Below are 23,156 nucleotides of genomic sequence, written 5' to 3' on the forward strand. Positions count from 1 at the left end.
ATGCTCAACATTTCTCAAGCTAAAAGAATTGAAGAAAAAATTCAAGCCTCGAGTTGCAATATTGAAAGATTCTACAGGGAAAATATTAAACGATGCAGGAAGCATCAAAAGCAGATGGAAGGAATACACAGTAACTATACCAAAAAGAATTGGTCAAAGTTCAAACATTTCAGAGGCAGCATATGATCAGGAACTGATAGTGTTATGCGGATGACACCGCCTTCCTTGCTGAAAGTGAAGAGGACTTGAAGCACTTAGTGATGAAGATCAAAGACAACAGCCTTCAGTATGGATTACACCTGAACATAAAGGAAACGAAATTCCTCACAACTGGACCAGTAAGCAACATCATGATAAATGAAGAAAAGATTGAGGCTGTTAAGGATTTCATTTTACTTGGATCCACAATCGATATCCATGGAAGCAGCAGTCAAGAAAAAAAAATGATGCATTGCATTGGGCAAATCTGTTGCAGAAGATCTCTTTAAAATGTTCAAAAGCTAAGAAGTCACCTTGAAGTCTAAGGTACACCCGACCCAGGCCATAGTGTTTTCGATCACCTCATGTGAATGGGAAAGCTGGATGATGAAAAAGGAAGACCAAAAAGGAATTGATGCCAAATGTACAACCAAAAATGCACTAGCCTGTTTATATCTTACATTTTATAAGTAATGGGATAAGGAAGGGAAGAAAACAAAAATATTACATATATATTTACATATATATTATTCAAACGCACACGTATAATAAAACACTCATAGCAATTACAGTCCTCATTTCTGCTTCTGGTCGCATGGTCGTAGCTGGTATTTAGAAGTACCTTCTTCCCCCACCCAGTCTGTATTCCCTTTACCCTCAGCAAGCACTTAAGCTAGTTGTGCTTCTTTGTTTGGTGGAGTCACCCAAACCTTCATTCCTGAAAGGTATGGGCCATTAGTAGTCATGTCAGAATTGAGTTGCTATAGTTTACCATTGACTTTAATCCCAGGCCATGATAGCACTAACAGACACCCTAATAGATATCCCGTACCATAGACATACTTTTCTTTACCTGCATTCTACAATATCAATCCGATTTCCCCTTGGTAATCAGAAATAATCATTCCCCTCTTTGCCTGTTAATCCAGAGGCGTGAGAAGCCCAAAGTGGCTGAGTGGCCTTCTTAGCTTCCAGTTCAATGGAATCAGAGTTGTATCTCCTGGTGGGAGCATTCCTACCTTTGGAACTAAGACCTCTAGACCTGCAGAGCATAGGGTTCAGTGAACAGGAAGCAAAAATTTTGTGTGTATGTCACTAGGAGTAATAGTGAGTGGTTTCACTTCCATTTCCACCCCTTGATTCCTAGACCCATGAATCCTGGCTGTGAAAGAAACAGCACCATATATCGGACACTAATTTACAGCATATAGAGCCTCCTGGGGAACATCGCCACAACCCTGCATGGCATTGCCACCTAGCTGACGCCATAATTTTGTCTTTAGAAGGCAATTCCATCATTCCATCAAGCCAGCTGCTTCAGTATGATGAATAGGATGTTAATTCCAGTGAATTCCATGAGCATGAGCCCATGGCCACACTTCATTTGCTGTGAAGTTAGTTTCTTGATCAGAGGCAATGTTGTGTGGGATACCATGATGGTGGATAAGGCATTTTGTAAGTCCATGGATAGTAGTTTTGGCAGAAGCATTGTGTGCAGGGAAGGCAAATCCGTATCCAGGTGTCTATCCCAGTAAGAACAAAACACTGCCCTTTCCATGATGGAAGTGGTCCAATGTAATCAACCTGCCATTGGGTTGCTGGCTGATCACCTCTAGGGGTGATACCATATTCGGAACTCACTGTTGGTCTCTGGGGCTGGCAGATTGGGCAATAAGTAGGGGCTGTAGCCAAGTTGGCTTTGGTGGGTAGAAGTACATGTTGCTGAGCCCGTGCATAACCTCAATCCCTAACCCCATGGACATTTTGTTAATGAGCCCATTGGGCAATGGCAGGAGTAGCTGGGGAAAGAGAATGACTGGTTTCCACAGCACACATCATCCAATCCACTTGATTTTTAAAATCCCCCTCTGCCAAGGTCACCCTCTGGTGAACATTCACATGAGACACAAATATCTTCACTTCTTTGGCCTCTTCAGAGAGGTCTAACCACATGCCTCTTCCCCATATTTCCTTGTTATGGATTTTATAATTATGTTCCTTCCAAGTCCCTGACCATCCAGCAAAACCATTGGCCACAGTCCATGAATCAGTATACAGTCTCACATATGGTTATCTCTCCTTCTGAGCAAAATGAACAACAAGGTGCATTGCTAGAAGTTCTGCCCACTGGAAGCATTTGACTTCACCATTGTCCTTCAGGGAGGTCCCAGAAACAGCTGTAATGCTGCCGCTGTCCACTTTTGAGACCTGACAGCATATTGCACAGAACTATCTGTAAACCAGGCGTGAATTTTCTCTTTCTCAGTTAATTGATTGTAAGGAACTCTCAATGAGTCCGTAAATGCAGACTGAGAGCAGGAAGGTAATGTGACAGGAGGGACCATGGGCATTTGGGCCACTTCCTCATGTAACTTACTTATGCCTTCAGATCTTGCTCAAGTTACCACTTCCATTTAACAATGGAGCACTGCCATAGTGGCATTTTGGGTCTCCTGCAGTTAGTGTCAGTTCAGAGCCAGTGTCTAGTAATACCTGAAATGTATGATAATTTTCTTTTCCCCAATGAACAGTCACCCTCATAAAATGCTGCAGATCCCTTTGGGGAAAGCTAGAAGAAAGGTTAACAGTATAAGTTTTTAGCAGTCTAATGGTGTCCTTCCTCAAGGGGGCCTGGCTTCCCTTTCATTCAAGGGCTTGTGGGTCTGTAAACTGGCTCAAGTCTAGGAATTGATTGAGAGGTCATTGCGCTCTATTCTGGCTATTCAAGTTAGATTGCCATTTACTTGGCCTAGCATTCTTCTGCTTGTACAAATCAAGTCAATATTTACTAGATTTCACTCCTAGGATACCATGATTAAGTCATCAACACCATAAGTCCATACATGTCAGACTGTTCCGATTTCTGCTTTGACTCTGATATCTATTATAGTAACCATGACCACCTTGTCTTTGTCTATTGAGTGCCAACACTTGGCCCCTACTATCACTCGGTCCAATCAACCCCAGTGTACTTAGGTGTCTCAATTCAGTTAGGTCAGTTACCACTGTCAAATCTGACTTTCATAAAATAGCAATTCCCCAGGCAATGCCGTAGCCCATACCTCAGACAAAGATTCTTCAGACACAGCTGAGTAAATCTTATCAGGTGGGCATGGAACGGATAATGGGGAGGGTGACTTAGCAGACAAAGATGGAGTAATTCCTTCATATGGGAGTAAGAGGGTTGGTTCTGTTGGCAGGAATGATTCAACGGCATGTCCTGGCTCAATGTCCCCAGCTTCCTGATTATCTGCCCATATGTCCCCATCCCAAGTTTCAAGATTTCATTTCTTCCCAATCAATGCCCTTACTTTAACTTCAGACACCATTCAAGGTTGGGAATTTGATTGGCATTGTCACTCAGCTACTCTTATGATAAGACTCTGGGTTTGGTTTTTGGCAATATCAGCTATGTTCTACAAGAAATAGGCTTTCTTTCAAGGCAAAAGTGGCAACTTTGAGGTCTTTTATGAGGCACTTAGGCTGTGACTCTGAAGCCCTGAGTGTATCTCTTTCTTTGAAAACTTTGTCTAGTGAAAGAAGAATCAATCAACCAGCTTCCTTACACTTCTCGTTCTGATGAAATTGTAGAAAAATATCAAGTATGCAATCACCCAGAGCCTTGTCGTTACAAATATTTGATCCATTGTTGGTGATACTTTGAGTATTTATATTGTCACCTCATGCCATGGATTAACAGTGCTCTGTTTACTACCAGAGGCAGAGTCATCAGCGTCTTTAAGACAAGCCAGACTTGAGAAACAGTTCAGAAAACACATCCTTATGATTTTGTTCCTCTAGAACCACTTTTGGAACCAGATGTCTTAGGCTGAGTTCTCTAGAGGTGCAAAACCAGTGAAACATATATATATATATATATATGTTTGATTAGGATTCATCTATGGGATCTTTGATCAAAATGTTCAGTGATGGTAGCCAAGCACCACCTAGTTCTCCTGGTCTCATGGCAAAGGAGGCAATTGTCCATGGAGATGATTAGCCACACATTCCGTATCCTCCTCCTATTCCTGATTCTCCTTTCTCTGTTGCTCTGGGTGAACAGAGACCAACTATTCCTTGGATGGCCACATGCAAGCTTTTAAGACCCTAGGCTGTATGCAAGGAACTAGGAGGTAGAACATCAGCACTAAGCACATTATTAGGCCAATTAACTGGGCTGTCCCATGAAACCATGACCCTAAACCTTCAAATTAAGGAACAAAACCCCATGAGGTGTTTGGTAGTTCATAAGCAGCCTCAGCAGCTACTCCTTTTTTTTTTTAATTTTTGTCATTATTGTAAATACATCTATCACGCAACTTTTGCCAGTTGAACTTTTTACAGATGTACGACATATTGACAGCAATTATAATAATTGGCTGGGCAACCCTACCCTTAATGCAATTTTTCTATTACAATTAACCCCCTTTTTCCCCTTCTCTTCTGCCCCTGGTAACCACTAATAAACTTTGGTCTCTATGCATTTGCTTTTTCTTGTCTTTTTATGTAAGTGAGGCCGTGCAATATTTGTCCTTTTGTGATTGGCTTATTTCACTCAGCATAATGTCTTCAAGCTCCATCCATACTGTAAAATGTATCAGAACTTCATTTCTCCTACTGGCTGAGTAGTAGTGCATTGTATGTACCGCACTTTGTTTATCCATTAGTCTTTTGATGGGCATTTAGGTTGTTTCCACCTTTTGGCTATTAAGAATAGAACTGCAGTGAACATTGGTGTACAAGTCTCTTTTTGAATCTATGCTTTTAAGTTTTTTGGGTATATACCTGAGAGTGGAATTTTGGGGACATATGGTAGTTCTATTTTTAGTTTTTTTGAGGAATCTCCACACTGTTTTCCACAATGGGTGTACCATTTTTCATTCCCACTAACAATAGATAAAGGTTCCAATTTCCCCACATCCTCACCAACATTTGTTATTATAATTATTTTTTAATCGTAGCCATCCTAGTGGGAGTGAAATGGCATCTCGTTGTGGTTTTGGTTTTTGTGTCTCTCTGATGGCTAATAATGCTAAGCATCTTTTCATGTTTAGTGGCTATTTCAATGTCTTCTTTTGTGAAATGTCTATTCAAGTCCTTTGCCCATTTTATGATTGGGTCGTCTATGTATTTTTGATCTTTTTCAGTCTTCTCTCTATCTCAGAATTACTTGTGCACTTACCCTAAACTTGTATGCTGTTGTCCATGAATTTAACGTACATCATTCTAGTCACTGTATCAGGAAAACAAAATTTCCTCAAATCCAAAACTGGTTTTCTTTTTTGGGAGAGAGGGGATGCCATTCAATATTCTACCTTTCACTTTCTATCATTGAACTTTATCTTCATCCTAGCTTCTTTCTGCTTCTTGACTGAGGTTAAGACAAGAAGCACTGGTGAAAATGTTGGGGAAAAGAAGGGAGGAGGAACAGCAATCATTTGCAGGCTCCATTTTCACCTGCAGAGCTGCTGTGAGAGTTTTTAATATGCCAGGTCTTATGTTCTTGGTCTTTAAAAGTGCCTTACAGCATATTCCAGTTAACTGTTTATTGCTTCCATTTCCCAACACCCTACTGTGGAGTGACTTGCTAATGCCAGGAAGTGGGCCGATTACACATTGCCACTCCCCACTGAAGACAGAAATAAGTGCTCAGTTGCTTTTCAACATGATTTTCCACTTTCAATACCCATTGTGCTATGGTTCAGTAGGGTAATTTGTATGTGGTTAAATTCAGATTTATTTTTCTATCAATATAATGTTATAAAATTTGCCCTAATGGCCTTAATCTGTATTATATATTGTATAGATAATAGGATAATTTTCCTAATGAAAATAGCTAATATATGCCATACATATGGAGTTTTAAATTGTGATAATAATGCCTTTTTGGTGACTGTAGCCTCCACTTTTGTGATACAAGGTTTTGTAAAAATGGCTAGTGATTTTATCGATTATCCTCAAACGGCTTAATAAACACATTCTTAATGATGCTATGAATAAATTTCAAAAACTATTTTGCTCCATAAAGTGTCTATGTGATGGGAATTATAAGCTTTGCAAAATTTACTCAGAATAAATTCATTTTTAAATGGTGCAGTCAATAATTTGTCTCATTTATTTTAGAAAAAAACCCAATGGCTTCTTTTTAAATCTAAAAGAGATTTAAAAATTAAGAATATTGTTAATTCCACACACTACCTACTTGCACCTATGAAATTTTAAAAAGGCCTTTTTAAAGGAGAAGTGCATTTTTTCAGCCCTGTTAGTGTTCTGCCTTTATCTGATTCCAGTAGCTTGCTCAGGCTTTCTAGTGATTACGTTTAGGAAACTGTAATAGAATGCATTACTCAAACATTGTTGTGGTGGTGTTGACATGTTTGTACCAAAGGGATCACAGGAAAATGGGGGAAATTCATTCCTAAAGATTGGAAAGACTTGAAAGTATGGATCCTGGTGCTCCTGCAAGTTCCTGTCATTCAGTCAAGAATGTGAGGTAGCTAGAAACAACTAGAAGCTTTCTAGAAAAAGAAAGCAGGGCTTCATAAGCCCCATATGATAACTCTATGAGAAGGAATTATTTCAAGGTACATTACCTAAGGCCCAAGAAGTTAAACCTTGAGGTGGTATTTGGCTTTATCCCAGCTCAATAGATAATTAAAACAACTAAAATTGTTTTAAAATTATGAAAGCAATATAAGCTTTTTTTTTGGTAAAACAACACAGAATGATACAGTGCTGTAAAGGAAATTATTAGGTCAGTTAAAAATTTAGAATATTGTTAGTAGATTAGATGTAAGTATTGTATCAATGTTAAATTTCCTGAAGTTGACAACCGTACTACGGTAATGTGAGATAATGTTTTTATTTTGAGGAATGTTCATTGAAGTATGAGGGGCAAAGAACTGTATGCAACTTACTCTCAAATGGCTCAGAAAAAAAATTACGTGTATATGTGTGTGTGTATGAGCATGTGTGTGCATATGAATGTGTGATAATGTTCCTGTATATGGCAGGTGGACCGAAATGATAAAACAAATGTGGTAAAATGTTAACAGATGAATTTATGTAAAGTTTAAGTGAGTTTTCTTGGTATTATTGGTATTCGTGCGTTTTCCTTAAGTTTGAAATTTCCAAAAAACATTAAAAAAAATAAGATGTCAAAGCTTTCAGATTTTTCAGACTTTTCCCAGATTTTTTTCTATGTATAAACACAGAGATGTTTTAAAATGTAGATAGGATAATGCTATAAATTTAATTTTGTGATTTGCTTCTTTTCCCACTTTTAAATATATAATGAATAGTGTTAGTGTTCCAGGCATTTGACTTCAAAGTGTATGTTCATCTTATTGTAGGCAAACTTCTTTTGAGGATCTAGTGATCTGTACTTCTCAAAGGCCCACTGAATCCTATACACTGTCAACATTTATGGAATAGTACAAACATTGAGGGTTTGAGAAAACTGTAATATTTCTGGGGTCCTACTATGGGAGTCCCTCAATGGTGCAAATGGTTAAGCACTCAACTGCTAATTCAAAGTTTGGAAGTTCAAGTCCACCCAAAGGCTCCTCGAAAGAAAGGCCTATTGATCTACTTCTGAAAAATCAGTCACTGAAAATCCTAAGGAGCAAAAGTCTACCCTGACCCATATGGATGCTGTTGCCATGGGTTGGCTTCTACTTGACAGCAATTGGTCTGGTTCGGGTTTTTTTTTTTTTAACTATCAGGAAAAACCATGTTATGAAATCCAACTTAAACTGTTAATTTACTGTGGAAAAGGTAGTTCACTCATATTGTTCAGATTTCAAATAGTGCACAAGGGTGTACAGGAAAAAGTATTCTTTTCACCCTCTTTCCCTGCTACCCAACAACTCTTTTCAGATGCAGTCAATGTTGTTTCTTTCATATGTATCCTTCCAGAGATATTCTATGCATTTACAGAATGTGTACATGTGTGAAGATACATCTTCACCATATAAAAAGTATGTATGTGTATATATATATGTACATATATATTCATATATCTGTACATCATATTCAAATTAATCATATATTTAACGCCTTCTAAAAAAATTTTTTTTTTTTTATGTGACAGAGACTATTTTAGGTGCTTGGGACATATCAATGAGCAAAACACAATTTTTGTTCTTATGGAGCTATCATTCTGATGGGAATAGACATACATTAAACTGCAACATAGTAAGGTAGTGCAATGGTTAAACACTTAGCTGCTAACCATAAAAGTTGGTAGTTTGAAAAAAAAATCCAGCAGCTCCAAGGCAGAAAGACCTGGCCATCTGCTCTCGTAAAAATTACATCCTATAAAACCCTATGGGACAGATCTACTCTGTAACATATGAGGTTGCTATTAGTTGAAATCAACTCCATGGCACCGAACAACAACGATATGATATGTTACCCATTGCCGTCAAGGCGATTCCAACTCATAGCGACTTATAGGACAGAGTCGAACTGCCCCGTAGGGTTCCCAAAGCTTAATCTTTACGAAGCAGACTGCCACATCTTTCTCCCAGGAGCAGCTGGTGAGTTTGAACCTCCAGGCTTTTGGTTAGCAGTAGAGAACTTAACTAGTGCCCCACCAGGGCTCTTCCATGGTATATTAGAAGGTTAATAGAAACTATTTAAACAAAGTGGGTACACAAAGCAGGGTTGAAAGTGTCAGTCCATGGGGCATGGGTGAGTTGGGTTGGAATTTCAAATAGGATTGTCAGGCTAGGCTTCCTTGAGAAAGTAACATTTAAGCAAAGTCTTGAAAGAGGTTAGGGAGATTTTCCTGCAGATATCTGAAAAATTTCAAGAAGAAGGAATAGTGTTGTAAAGGTCCTAAGGTAGGAGCTCTGGGAAGCCTTCCTGGAGGAATTGATGCTGAGGCAAGGAGTGAGGGAAGGCATCTTGACATTTAGGTAGAACAAAGGTATGATTACGTGGCATTAGATAATGCAAATCCTTCATTCTCCTGATATTGATCTGAGAACACTTTCAGATGTCCCAGATACAACACAGAAAAATAAACAAGCAGATATTCCAGGCCATAATAATTTGAGATGACAGAATGTCATGGTAGCAATGTTCATATTCATAATTTACAGAAGCAGAGGAGAAGAAATACCATGAAGTTTGCTTCTTTCATCTTCATTAGGATATTATGATGCTTAATGTGATAATACATATCAAAATGCTTTAAAGGCATATTATATGTACACATTTTATTATCAATTCAAAAACAAAGCTAAAATTTTAGTGACACATAGTGCATTCAACAGGTACTTACTGAGCACTTATTATGTGCTGGGGACACTTTATGTGCTGAAGATATAGTGACAAACAAAACAAATGCTGAAGGAGACAGCTTGAACAAGTGTCAATAGTGTAACAAAGGGAGACATATAAGTTGCTGTAGGAGCATATAACAGGTGGAGCTAATCCAGATTTGAATTTCTGGGAAGGCCTTCCTGAGGAAGTGATACTTAAACTGAGGCATAAGAAGTAATTAGAAGTCAGCCAGGTGAAGATAGACATGAGGGGAAAGAGTTTCAGTTGTACATGCGCAGCACATGTAAATGTCCTGAAGTGGTCTGGAATAAGGCCTATTCAGGAACCTGTAATAACATCAGTATGTTTGGAGCCAGAGTATGAGGCAGAGAGTGGAATAAAATAAGGCTGAAAAGGTAAGAAGTTACCAGATGACGAACATATAAGAAGCCATGTTAAAGATTTTGGATTTTATTTCAAGAACAATGGGCACTGAAGAGTTTATGCAGGGAAGTGACATGTTTAGATGTATATTAAAAAAAAGAATCACATAGTTGAAATAATCAGAATATTACATTTTTGCAAACATTTCATAAAATAATGAATCCAAGCAAGGATCATTAATGGCTCCTAACTTAAAAAAGAGACACTGGGTATTATGCACATACCACTACATATGACATATTCATACAGAAATTGAATCTAAATGACATCAAGCCTCTAGGTCTAACTATGACTTTATAGAAAATACAGGAGACAAGAATATGTTCAATGACACCACAGGGTTACAATCAAGAAAATCTCAACTGCTGAAAACTCTACAGGACAAAAGACTCAATTTCTTCAACAAATAAACCACAAGAAATAGAAATTGAAAGGCGGAACCTATAGGTAGGAGAAAAATTAAGGGACGTATCAACCAAATACAATGAGGAAATCGTGTTTGTATTGTGACTCAAACAAACAAACAAAAACTGATTTAAAAAAATGAGACCCTTAGTGAAATTTAGTGGCTGGATATTTAAAAATATCAAGAAATTATTATTAATTTTGAGAGTTGTGAAAATGATATTGTGGTTACGTTTTTAAAAATAGTTCTTATTTTTATAAATATATGACGGCACTGGGTTTTTTTTTTTTCTGGGTACTGACATGTTTACAAATGGGTTAACAAAAAAAGAAAATAAATTGCTGCATGAGAAAGAGTTTGTAAGAGGGGAAGAGCAGCAGGAAGACCAGGGAGAAAGCTTTTGTAGTATGGTATTTTTATGCAAATAATGCGTACGTTCTAAGTTTTTTTTTTTTTTACCAACCATACCCTCCCCTTCTTGAGGTATTTTCATAAGCATAACTAATTTTTTTACATCAGTAAGTAAAAAAAAATTGCATAGCTCTTTATGGAAATGCTTGGGGGAGGGGCGGGTGCAGTTACCGAAAAAAAAAAAAAAAAAAAGAACAGGTGCGTTATTTGTGCAAAAATACGGTAATCCAGGAGAAAGAAAACGGAGGACTAGACTAGGATGGTGGCAGTGGAGATGGAGAAAAATACATGGTTTTGGGATAGGCTTTGGAGGTAGAGCCAACAGGACTTGCAAATGAGTTGGATACGTGGGAACGTTGAGGGGAAAGAAATAGACAATGTTAATTGCCAGATTTGGGGTTTCATCAACTTGATGGATGGACAGCACCATTTGCTCCAATGAGGAAGACTAGAGGAGAAGCAATTTTTGGAGAAGGGAAAAGGAATGCTGGGTTCAATTTAATATAGATTTGAATTCTTGATTTGAGGTTTCAGTGATCCATACTAGCACAGAGGTCCAATAGCCATTAGAATGTTCAAGTCTAGAGTTCAGAAAATAGCTTTGGGTTGGAGACATAAAAGTAAAGTTTATTGGCATGTAAATAGCAATTGAAACTACAGAACTTAATGAAATGGTTAAAAATAGAAGAGAATGGAAAAGAGAGCCTAGGATAGAACTCTGAGGATTGACAACACTTAAGGTTAGATAAAAAAAAAAAAATTTTTTTTTTTTAAGGGAAGAATTATCCTGAAAAAATAACAAGAAGATGGGGGGCAACTATGAAAAAATGCTCTGTCATGTTCCAGGAGCCAAAGGAAGACAGTGTTTTCTGAAAGTAGCATTTGGCTAACAGTCCATTGCTACAGAAAGGTCATATAAAATGAGAAGAGAATGTACATCAAATTTGGTGATAGGGAAAGTTATTAGTGACCTTAGGAAGGGTTCTTTTGATGGAACAAGAGAGCAAAAATATTTGAAGTAGGATGAGGAGTGAACGAGAAGAAAGGGAATCGAGACAGAAAATATAGACAACTCAGGAAATGTGATGAGGTGGTATCAGGAAGGGAAGATGGGACTGTTAAGATGTGTTAAGGACCTGAGTATATTTAAATGAAGATTGAAATGATCCAATAGAGAGTGAGAAAATGAGAATCATAGAAGTGATAGGAACCAGAGATGTGGAGGGTTTGAGTTCAGGTGGGAGAAGGAACACTTCTTTCGTTACAGAAATGAAAATGAAAGATGTAGATGCAGGTAGGTTTTGATTCACTCTGAAGTATAGGTTTGGTGACTCTGTGTGTGTGTGTATGTGTGTGTGTGTGTGAGTGTATGTGTATAAGAATAGGAAAATTATCTGTTGAGACCAAGGGAAGATTTGTGGATGAGAAGTGACAGAGGTTGGAGAAAAATGGGGGAAGACTTGAAATAGCTATGGAAAGCATAGCATGCGCTGACAAGGAAATAGAGAGATTATTAAGTACTTTAGTGGTCAGTGGTAATCATGAATATATATAGTGGTAGCAATCTGTCTAGTTGTATGATTTTTATCAAAAGTGCTCAGCATTCTAAGAGAGCAAAAAGATATTTGACATTCAGAAACTAAAAATTTGGAGGATCTACAGCAAGTTTTATTTACATAAATTATAATTCCCCTTTATCTCCCAGGGACTTTGTGAATACAAATAAGCTAATACAGTCAAACTATTTCAAGATACTTGGAAGGAAAATTTTTTATTAAGTACAAAGTGATACTGCCATGATTATCACACATAATTAAGTTATTCGAGATGTTTTCTATGTTGCTTTTTTGGTTTGACTCCTACATTACATGCCACTCATGCAGGGGTTGATTTCCCTTTGATCCATCTCTTCACAATTAGCTTAGGCATGATTTTCCTAAGGCATGAGATTATCCTGTCAGTTTAAGAAACTTCAGAGTGAACAAAGACTGACAATGCCTATGACTGCAAAAAAAAGAGTCAAAATAGAAACGTTATTTTTCTAAATTTACTGACAACTTATACCTCCCATTGAATTCTACTCAAGGAATTTCCAAATATCATCTATTCTATGTCCGGGAAGTGGAGTCCATTCAAAATTTAAACATGTATTTTAATGGACATTTATTTTATATTTTAGCAGTATTTATTTTGTACTGAGCACTGTTGTTACTCCCTAGGGATTTAAAGATGAATCAGACGCATTTATTTTGTATATTCAAGGAGCTCATGCGTTTGAGGCAGAGGAGAAGGCAAGACTGGAAGGTCAACCCATGAATAGCCTAATGTTCCGAGTTAATTGAGTTACGATTTTAACAAGTGGGAAGATTAAAACCTCCAAAAGAGAGGGCAGAGCCAACACGGTGCCAACAGAAGCACCACGCCATCCCTCCACAGAAAAGACCCAAAAAACTAAGTAACGAAGGGACAAATGTCAATCCTGGAACCCTAAGCATGAAATGAAGAGATAAAGAACTCAACCAAAGCACCGAATGGAATAAGAAACTGACGGAGAACAGAAAGCGAGCAGAGATACAAGCGGAGGACCCCATCAGCTAACCAGCGCGGACTCTCCATCTTGCTTCTGTTGGAGATTGGTGGACAGGGAGTATGGGAAAGCAGATTCAAGGAGCTCCCAGCAGGAGACAGAGCACCAGTTAACCAGCGATACACACTTTCCCAACCCCCACCCTTCCTCCCTCTGCTTGGCCTCCACCGCTTCCCAACGGACCAATCCGCTGACTACGACCTGCCTTCACTGGCTGGCTCCTTCAATGCCCTTTCTTTGTTGCTGGTGTTGTTTTTTTCAACTTTTTTTGGTTTCTTCCCTGCCTCTCACCTCCTCTCCCTCCTTTCTCTTGAACACCTGACTCCGTGTGCCATCTTTGCTCTTTCTTGACAGGCTGAGAAATGACAGTCGGAGGGGGAACTGCTACTCTGGTCCAAGCTGCCACGTTAGTGGGATCACTGGGGTTTTTGTTTGTTTATTTGTTTTCTCTTTCTTTTTTATTTATTTTTTTTTCATATCTGAGTTTCTTGTCTCTTTCTGCTTAGCTTCTTTCCTGTCTCCCGAATACCTGGTGCTGTGTGCCATCTCCACCCCTTCTAGCCAGGCTGTACTGAGCATCTTAGGAGCCACTTCCCCGGTCTGTGCATCTGCGTTGGTAGGATCCCTTGGGGCATTTTTTAAAATTTAACTTAAAAAATTTTTTTTCTTTTTTCCTTTTTGTTTTTCTTCAACTCTCAGTTTCTCTTCTCTCCACTCCAACAGCAGGCTCCCTTTGTACTTTTTTTTTTTGCTCTTGTTTCTCTCTCCTCTCATTCTTCTTTCCCATACCCAACCTAGCTTCACACATCACAACCTCACCCCTCCAACTCCCTCCTGCCTACCTGCACCTTGTGCAGAACATTGCACCCCCGAGCAGCACGGGCATGACCTACCAGAACCTGCCCTGCACTGACCTCTGGCCCACCTGTCGGCCCCCGTACGTGCTGCAAACAACACATCACAGTCCCTCCACTATACCAGGATTTGCCCTGCTGTACCATAGCTGAGCAACTGGCCCTGCCCATTGGATGAGGTGAAAAATATCATGCCCAGAGATGAGCAAACCGCAAAGAACGCACAGTCTGCCTGCTCAGACATAACCAAATAAAACAAAAAAGCAGGATGAGACAAACAAATCTACAATCAGTAAATGAAGAAAATAACTGCTGAATGTCCCAAAGACAGCAGACAATATCAAAACATAAAAAAAGGGATAGGATGGTCCCAGAAGGTATCCAAAGTAAAACACCAGATGACTTTCCAGTAGAAGAAAAGGCATTGGAACTACTCGATAAAAAAAAAAACCCGATAGGGAATTCAAATCTCTAATATTCAGAACTGTCCAAGAGTTGTAGCAAAAAAGCAGACAAAAATGAGGAAAAAATAGACAAATTCATGGAAAATACAAACAAAAACAAATGCGAGAATTCAGGAAAGTAATACAGGAACAAAATGTCAAAATAAACTGACAACTAGAAATCATACAAAAACAATTAGAAAGCCGAAAGATAAACATCAAGGTTTCAGAAATGGGCAATGGCATAAAAGGTCTGAAGAGCAGGTTTGAAACAATGGAAGACATGATCAGCGAAATTGAAGACACATACTTGGATACCACATTGTTTGAGGAAAAATCAGAAAAAAAAAAAAGAAAAATGAAAAAACCCTGAGAATGATGTGGGATAAAATCAAAGCCAAAAATCTGCAAATGATCAGAGTTCCATAACAGGGTGAGAAAACAGAAAACGCAGAGCAGATCATTGAAGAACTTATGACCAAAAACTTCCCTAATATCATGAAGGATGAAAAAGTGACCATCCAAGAAGCTCAACAAATCCTATATAGGATAGACCTCAAAAGAAAATCATGAAGACATATCATAATCATACTCACTAAAACTAAAGACAAAGAAAGAATCCTGAGAGCAGCCCGAGAAAAATGAAAAGTCACATACAGAGGGAAAACAGTAAGACTAAGCTCTGATTACTTGGCAGAAACCATGCATGCAAGAAGGCAATGGGATGACATAAATAAAACCTTGAAAGAAAAAAAAAAGGCAACCAAGAATAATATATCCTGCAAAACTCCTGTTCATATATGATGGTGAAATTAAGACATTTCTAGCTAAACAGAAATTAAGAGAATACGTAAAAACCAAACAAAGCTCACAAGAATTATTAGAAGGAGTCTTTCAGTTTGAGAACAAACAACATTAGATGACACCCTGAATCTAGGATGCAAGATCACACCAGCCAGGTACCACCCTAGGAAAAGAATTCTCAAGGACAATTCAAAACCAAAAGATTTACAAAAGGGAACCAAAAGAAGATAATCTGTAAATGACAACAGTGTCAGAACAGTAAAAGAAAGAATAAACGGTGTAGATATAGAACTTTCTAATGGAGAGGAAAACAAGATGATACCAAGTAATAAAAGACTTGTTCAAACTTAGGAAGATAAGGGTGAATTTCAAGGTAACCACAAAGAAAGTTAACAAACCTACACATCAAAATAAAGAAGAAAATCATAAACTTTCAGTAAAAACAAAATCTACAAAACAGAAGAAAAAAAATCCACAAAAAAAGGAATTCAGCACAGGAGAGTAAGAGGAACAAAGAAAATGTCAGCACCACAAAATAAACTACAAAATGACAGCAATAAACTCACAAGTAAAAAAAACTTTTTTTTTTTACTCACACCTATCAATAATTACACTGAACATGAATGACTTAAATGCCCCCATACAAAGACACAGAGTGACAGAATGGATAAAAATCCAGGATCCACCAATATGCTGTCTATAAGAGACACACCTTAAAAACAAAGATATAAATTTATTAAAAATCAAAGGATGGGAAAAATATATCAAGCAAACAGCTACCAAAAAAGAGCAGGACTGGTAATACTAATCTCAGATAAAATGGACTTTTAAACAAAATCCACCATAAAAGACAAAGAAGGGCACTATGTAATGATTAAAGGGATTCTCCATCACGAAGACATAACCATAATAAATACCTACACACCCAATGACAGTGCTTCAAAATACATAAAACAAATTCTAATGGTGCTGAAAAGAGAAATTGACAGTTCCACAATAACAGTAGGAGGCTTCAACACACCACTCTTGGTAAAGGACAGAACATCTAAAAAGAAGCTCAAAAAACATAGAGAAGATCTAAAGGCTACAGTTAGCCAATCTGAACTCATAGACGTATAGAACACTCCACACAATACCTGCAAACTTACACATTCTTTTCCAGCGCACATGCAACGCTCTCCAGAATAGACCACAACTTAGGCCATAAAGCAACCCTCAACAAAATCTAAAACACTGAGGTAATACGAAGTATCTTCTCTGATCACAGTGCCCTCAAAGGAGAAATTAACAACAGGAAGAGCAAGGAAAAAAAATCAATTTCATAGAAACTGAATAACACCCATGCTTAAAAACCACTGGGTAATAGAAGAAAGTCAAAGATGGAATCGAAAAATTCCTAGAATCAAACAAAAATGAAAACACATCATACCAAAATCTTTGGGACACAGCAAAGGTAGTTTCAGAGGTCAATTTTTAGCAATAGATACACACATCAAAAAAGAAGAAAGGGACAAAATCAAACATTAGCTACACAACTCGAACAAATGGAAAGATAAGAGTGAAAGAAGTCCACAGCCACTAGAAGAAAGCAAATAATATAGATCACAGCAGAAATAAATGAAATAGAGAATAGAAAAACAATAGAATCGACAAAACCAAAAGTTGGTTCTTTGAAAAGATCAACAAAATCAACAAATCACTGGCCAAGTTGACAAAATAAAAACAGGAAAGGATGCAAATAACCCAAATAAGGAATAATATATGGGACATTACAACAGACCCAACTGAAATAAAAAGGATCATAACAGAGTATTATGAAAAACTATACTTCAACAATTTAGAAAACCTAGAGGAAATGGAGAAATTCCTAGAAATACACTAGTTACCCAAACTAACCCAAAACGATGTCGAAAATCTGAGCAGACCCTTAATAAGAGAAGAGGTTGAAAAGGTAAAACAAACAAACAAAAACTCCCAACAAAACAAAGCCCTTGCTCAGATGGCTTCACTGGAGAATTCTACCAAACATTCAGAGAAGAGCTTACACCAGTACTACTCAAACTATTTCAGAACATAGAAAAGGAAAGGATACTTCCAAATTCATTCTGTGAGGCCAGCATGACTCTGATACCAAAAACAGGCAAAGACACCACAAAAAACTAAAATTACGGACCAATATCTCTCATGAATATAGATGCAAAAATTCTCAACAAAATTCTAGCCAATAGAATTAACCATCATATCAAAAAAAAATAATATACCATGACCAAGTAGGATTCATACCAGGCATGCAAGAATGGTTCAACATTAGAAAATCAGTCCATGTAATCCATCACATAAATAAAAGAATCACATGATCATTACAATCAGCAGAGAAAAGGCATTTGACAAAGTCTAATACTCGTTCCTGATAAAAACTCTCAATAAAATAGGTATAGAAGGGAAATTCTTCAACATAATAAAGGACATCTATACAAAACCAACAGCCAATATTGTTCTTAATGTAAAGAGGCTGAAAACCTTCCCCCTGAGAAAAGAAACAAGACAAAGGTGCCCTTTATCACCACTTCTGTTTAACATTGTGTTGGAAGCCCTAGCTAGAGCAATAAGGCAAGAAAAAGAAATAAAGTGCATCTAATTAAATTGTTAAGGAAGAAGTAAAACTGTCCCTATTTGCAAATGATATGATACTATACATAGATAACCCAAAAGACTCCATGAGAAAACTACTGGAACTAATGGAAAGATTCGGCAGAGTAGCAGAATACAAGATAAACACACAAAAATCAGTTGGATTCCTATACACCAATAAAGAAAATGATAAAAAAGAAAATCAGGAAAACAATACCATTTACAATAGCCCCTAAAAAAAAAATATTTAGGAATAAATCTAACCAGGGATGTAAAAGACAAAAAAACAAAAACAAAAACAAAAAACTACAGAACACTACTGTAAGAATCCAAAAGAGACTTACATAAATGTAAAAACATGCCATGCTCATGGATAGGTAGACCCAACATTGTGAAAGTGACAATTCCAGCCAAAGCAATCTATAAATACAATGCAATGCTGAATCAAATACCAACTACATTCTTTAAAGAAGTAGAAAAACTAATCATTAACTTTACATGGAAAGGGAAGAGGCCCCCAATAAGTAGAGCACTATTGAAGAAGAAGAATAAAGTAGAACCTACTATACAGCTACAGTAGTCAAAACAGCCTGATACTGGTGCAACGACAGATACATTGACCAGTGGAACAGAATTGAGAAGCTGGATGTAAATCCACTCAACTATGGGTCACCTGATGTTCCTCAAGGGCCCAAAGTCTATCAAATGGGGCAAAGTCAATCTTTTTAACAAATGGTGCTGGTAAAACTGGATGTCCATTTGCAAAAAACTGAAACAGGGCCCATACCTCACATGATACAGGAAAACTAACTCAAAATGGATCAAAGACCTAAATATAAAACCCAAAACTATAAAGTTCATAGAAGAAAAAATTGGATCAATGCTAAAAAAAAAAAAAACCTTGATCAATGCTAGAGTCCCTAATACATGGCATTAACAGCATACCAAAAAAAAAAAAAAATAATAACAACACACAAATTCCAGAAGATAAGCTAAATAACTGGGATCTTCTAAAAATTAAACATTCTCGTCAAAGACATCACCAAAAGAATAAAAAAGAGAACCTACAGATTGGGAAAAAATCTTTGGCTGTTACAACTCTGACAGAGGTCTAACCTCTAAAGTCTACAAGAAAATCCAACACAAATACATACAAAAAGACAAAAAATCCAGTTAAAAAATGAGCAAAGGACATAAACAGACACTTCACCAAAGAAGACGTTCAAGTGTCTAATAGACACATGAGGAAATGTTCGCCATCACTAGCCAAATGCAAATCAAAACCACAATGAGATACCATCTCACCCCAGCATTACTGGCACACATTTAAAAACTCGGAAAATAACAAATGTTGGCGAGAGAGGCTGCAGGGTGATTGGAAATCTTATACACTGCTGGTGGGAATACAATATGGTACAACCACTTTGGAAAAGGATATGGTGCTTCCTTTAAAAGCTAGAAATAGAAATACCACATGATCCAGCAATCCCACTCCTAGGAACATATTCTAGAGAAATAAGAGCCGTCACATGAATAGACATATGCGCACCTGTGTTCACTGAAGCATTTTTCACTATAACAAAAAGATGGAAACAACCTAGATGTCCATCAACAGATGAATGGATAAACAAACTATGGTACATACACACAGTGGAGTATTATGCAACGCTAAAGAACAATGATGAACCTGTGAAGTATCTCACAACATGGATGAATCTGGAGGGCATCATGCTGAGTGAAATAAGTCAATCACAAAAGAACAAATATTTTATGAATCCACTTCTATAAAAGGCCATGAAAATGTTTACACAAAAAAAGAAACAATCTTTGATGGCCATGAGGGAGGGTAGGGGTAGGGATGGAAAAACACTAAGTAGGTAATAAACCAAAAACCAAACCCGTTGCTGTTGAATTGATTCCGACTCATAGTGACACTATAGGACAGAGTAGAACTGACCCATAGAATTTCCGAGGAGCACCTGGCAGATTCGAAATGCCATCCTGTTGGTTAGCAGTTCTAGCTCTTTAACCACTACAACATCAGGGTTTCCAAATAGATAATAGATAAGCGGTAACTTTCGTGAAGAGTAAGACAGTACACACTACTGGGGAAGCCAGCATAACTTGTGCAAAGTAAGCTCCATAGACACATTGAAACTCCCTGAGGGACCGAATTGCCAAGCTGATGGCTGTGGGGACCATGGTCTTGGGGAACGTCTAGTTCAATTGGCATAACACAGTTTATAAAGAAAATGTTCCAAATTCTACTTTGGTGAGTAGTGTCTGGGGTCTTAAAATCCTGTGAGCAGCCACCTAAGATGCTCCACTGGTCTCACCCCGTTGGGAGCAAGGGAGAATGAAAAAACCTAAAAACAAAAGAGAAAAACTAGCGCAAAGGACTAACGGACCACAACTACCACGACTTCTACCAGTCTGAGGCCAGTACAACTAGATGGTGCCCAGTTACCATCACTGACTGCTCTGACAGGGATCACAATAGAGGGTCCCAGACAGAGCTGGAGAAAAATGTAGAACAAAATTCTAACTAACAAAAAAAAGAACAGAAGAAGATATAACCATACTAAATACTTATGCACCCAATAACAGGGCTAAAAGATACATAAAACAAACTATTAGCACTGAAAAATGAGATAGACAGCTCTACAATAATAGTAGGAGACTTCAACACACCGCTTTCAGTGAAGGACAGGAAAACAAGAAAGAAGCTCAATAAAGACATGGAAGATCTAATGCCACAATCAACCAACTTGACCTCAGACATATACACAACACTCCACCCAAGAGCAGCCAAGCATACTTTCTTTTCTAGTGCACAGGGAACGTTCTCTAGAATAGACCACATATTAGGTCATAAAGTAAGCCTTAGCAGAATCCAAAACACTGAAATATTACAAAGCATCTTCTATGACCATAAGGCCATAAAAGTGGAAATCAATAACAGGAAAAGCAGGGGAAAGAAATCAAACACTTGGAAACTGAACAATACCCTCCTCCAAAAAGACTGGATTATAGAAGACATTAAGGATGGAATAAAGAAATTCACAGAATCCGATGAGAATGAAAACACTTCCTATTAGAACCTTTGGGACACAGCAAAAGCAGTGCTCAGAGGTCAATTTATATCAGTAAAACACACATATAAAAAGAAGAAAAAGCCAAAATCAAAGAATTATCCCTACGACTTGAACAAATAGAAAAAGAGCAACAAAAGAAACCCTCAGACACAAGAAGAAAACAAATAATAAAAATTAGAGTGGAACTAAATGAAATAGAAAACAGAAAAATAGTTGAAAAAATAAACAAGACCAGAAGCTAGTTCTTTGAAAAATCAGCAAAATTGATAAACTATTGGCCAAACTGACAAAACAAAAAGAGAAGAGGAAGCAAATAACCAGAATAAGAAATGAGATGGGCAATATTGAAACAGACCCAACTGAAATTAAAAGAATCATATCAGATTACTATGAAAAACTGTACTCTAACAAATTTGAAAACCTAGAAGAAATGGATGAATTCCTAGAAACACACTACCTACCTAAACTAACACAAACAGAGGTAGAACAACTAAATAGACCCATAACAAAAGAAGAGATTGAAAAGGTAATCAAAAAACTCCCAACAACAACAAAAAGCCCTGGCCCGGGTGGCTTCACTGCAGAGTTCTACCAAACTTTCAGAGAAGAGTTAACACCACTGCTACTAAAGGTATTTCAGAGCATAGAAAAGGACGGAATACTCCCAAACTCATTCTATGAAGCTGGAATATCCCTGTTACCAAAATCAGGAAACCCCAACCCACCCAGGGGTGTCGAATCGATTCTCACTCATACCGACCCCACAACAAAAAAAGAAATTACAGACCTATATCCCTCATGAACTTAGGTGCAAAAATCCTCAACAAAATTCTAGCCAACAGAATTCAATAACATATCAAAAAAAAATAATTCACCATGACCACGCAGGATTCATACCAGGTAAGCAGGGAGGGTTCAACACTAGAAAAACAATACATACAATCCATCATGTAAATAAAACAAAAGACAAGAATCACATGATTTTATCAATTGATGCACAAAAGGCATTTAACAAAGTTCAACACCCATTCATGATAAAAATTCTGAGCAAAATAGGAATAGAAGGAAAATTCCTCAACATAATAAAGGGCATTTATACAAGCCAACACCCAACATCATCCTCAATGGAGAGAGCCTGAAAGCATTCCCCTTGAGATCGGAAACCAGACAAGGATGCCCTTTATCACCGCTCATATTCAACATTTTGCTGGAGGTCCTAGCCAGAGCAATTAAGCTTGACAAAGAAATAAGGGGCATCCAGATTGGCAAGGAAAAAGTAAAAGTATCTCTATTTGCAGATGACATGATCTTATACACAGAAAACCCTAAGGAATCCTCCAGAAAACTACTGAAACTAAAAAGAAGAGTTCAGCAGAGTATCGGGATACAAGATAAACATACAAATATCAGTTGGATTCCTCTACATCAACAAAAAGAACATCAAAGAGGAAATCACCAAATCAATACCATTTACAGTAGCCCCCAAGAAGATAAAATACTTAGGAATAAATCTTACCACAGATATAAAAGACTTATACAAAGAAAACTACTGTACTCTTCTGCAGAACTCAAAAGAGACTTACATAAGTGGAAAAACATACCTTGCTCATGGATAAGAAGACTTAACATTATAAAAATGTCTATTCTACCAAAAGCAATCTATACATTTAAAGTAATTCTGATCCAAGTCCCAACGACATTCTTTAATGACATGGAGAAACAAATCACCAACTTCATATGGAAGGGAAAGAGGCCCTGGATAAATAAGGCATTACTGAAAAAGAAGAACAAAGTGGGAGGCCTTACTCTACCTGATTTTAGAACCTATTATACAGCCACAGCAGTCAAAACAGCCTGGTACTGGTACAACAACAGATACATGGACCAGTGGAACAGAATTGAGAATCCAGACATAAATCCATCCACATATGAGCAGTTGGTATTTGACAAAGGCCCCAAAACAGTTAAATAAGGAAAAGACAGTCTTTTTAACAAATGGTGCTGACATAACTG

Source organism: Loxodonta africana, chromosome X (assembly GCF_030014295.1).
Source record: "Loxodonta africana isolate mLoxAfr1 chromosome X, mLoxAfr1.hap2, whole genome shotgun sequence".
In the NCBI taxonomy this organism is placed as follows: domain Eukaryota; kingdom Metazoa; phylum Chordata; class Mammalia; order Proboscidea; family Elephantidae; genus Loxodonta; species Loxodonta africana.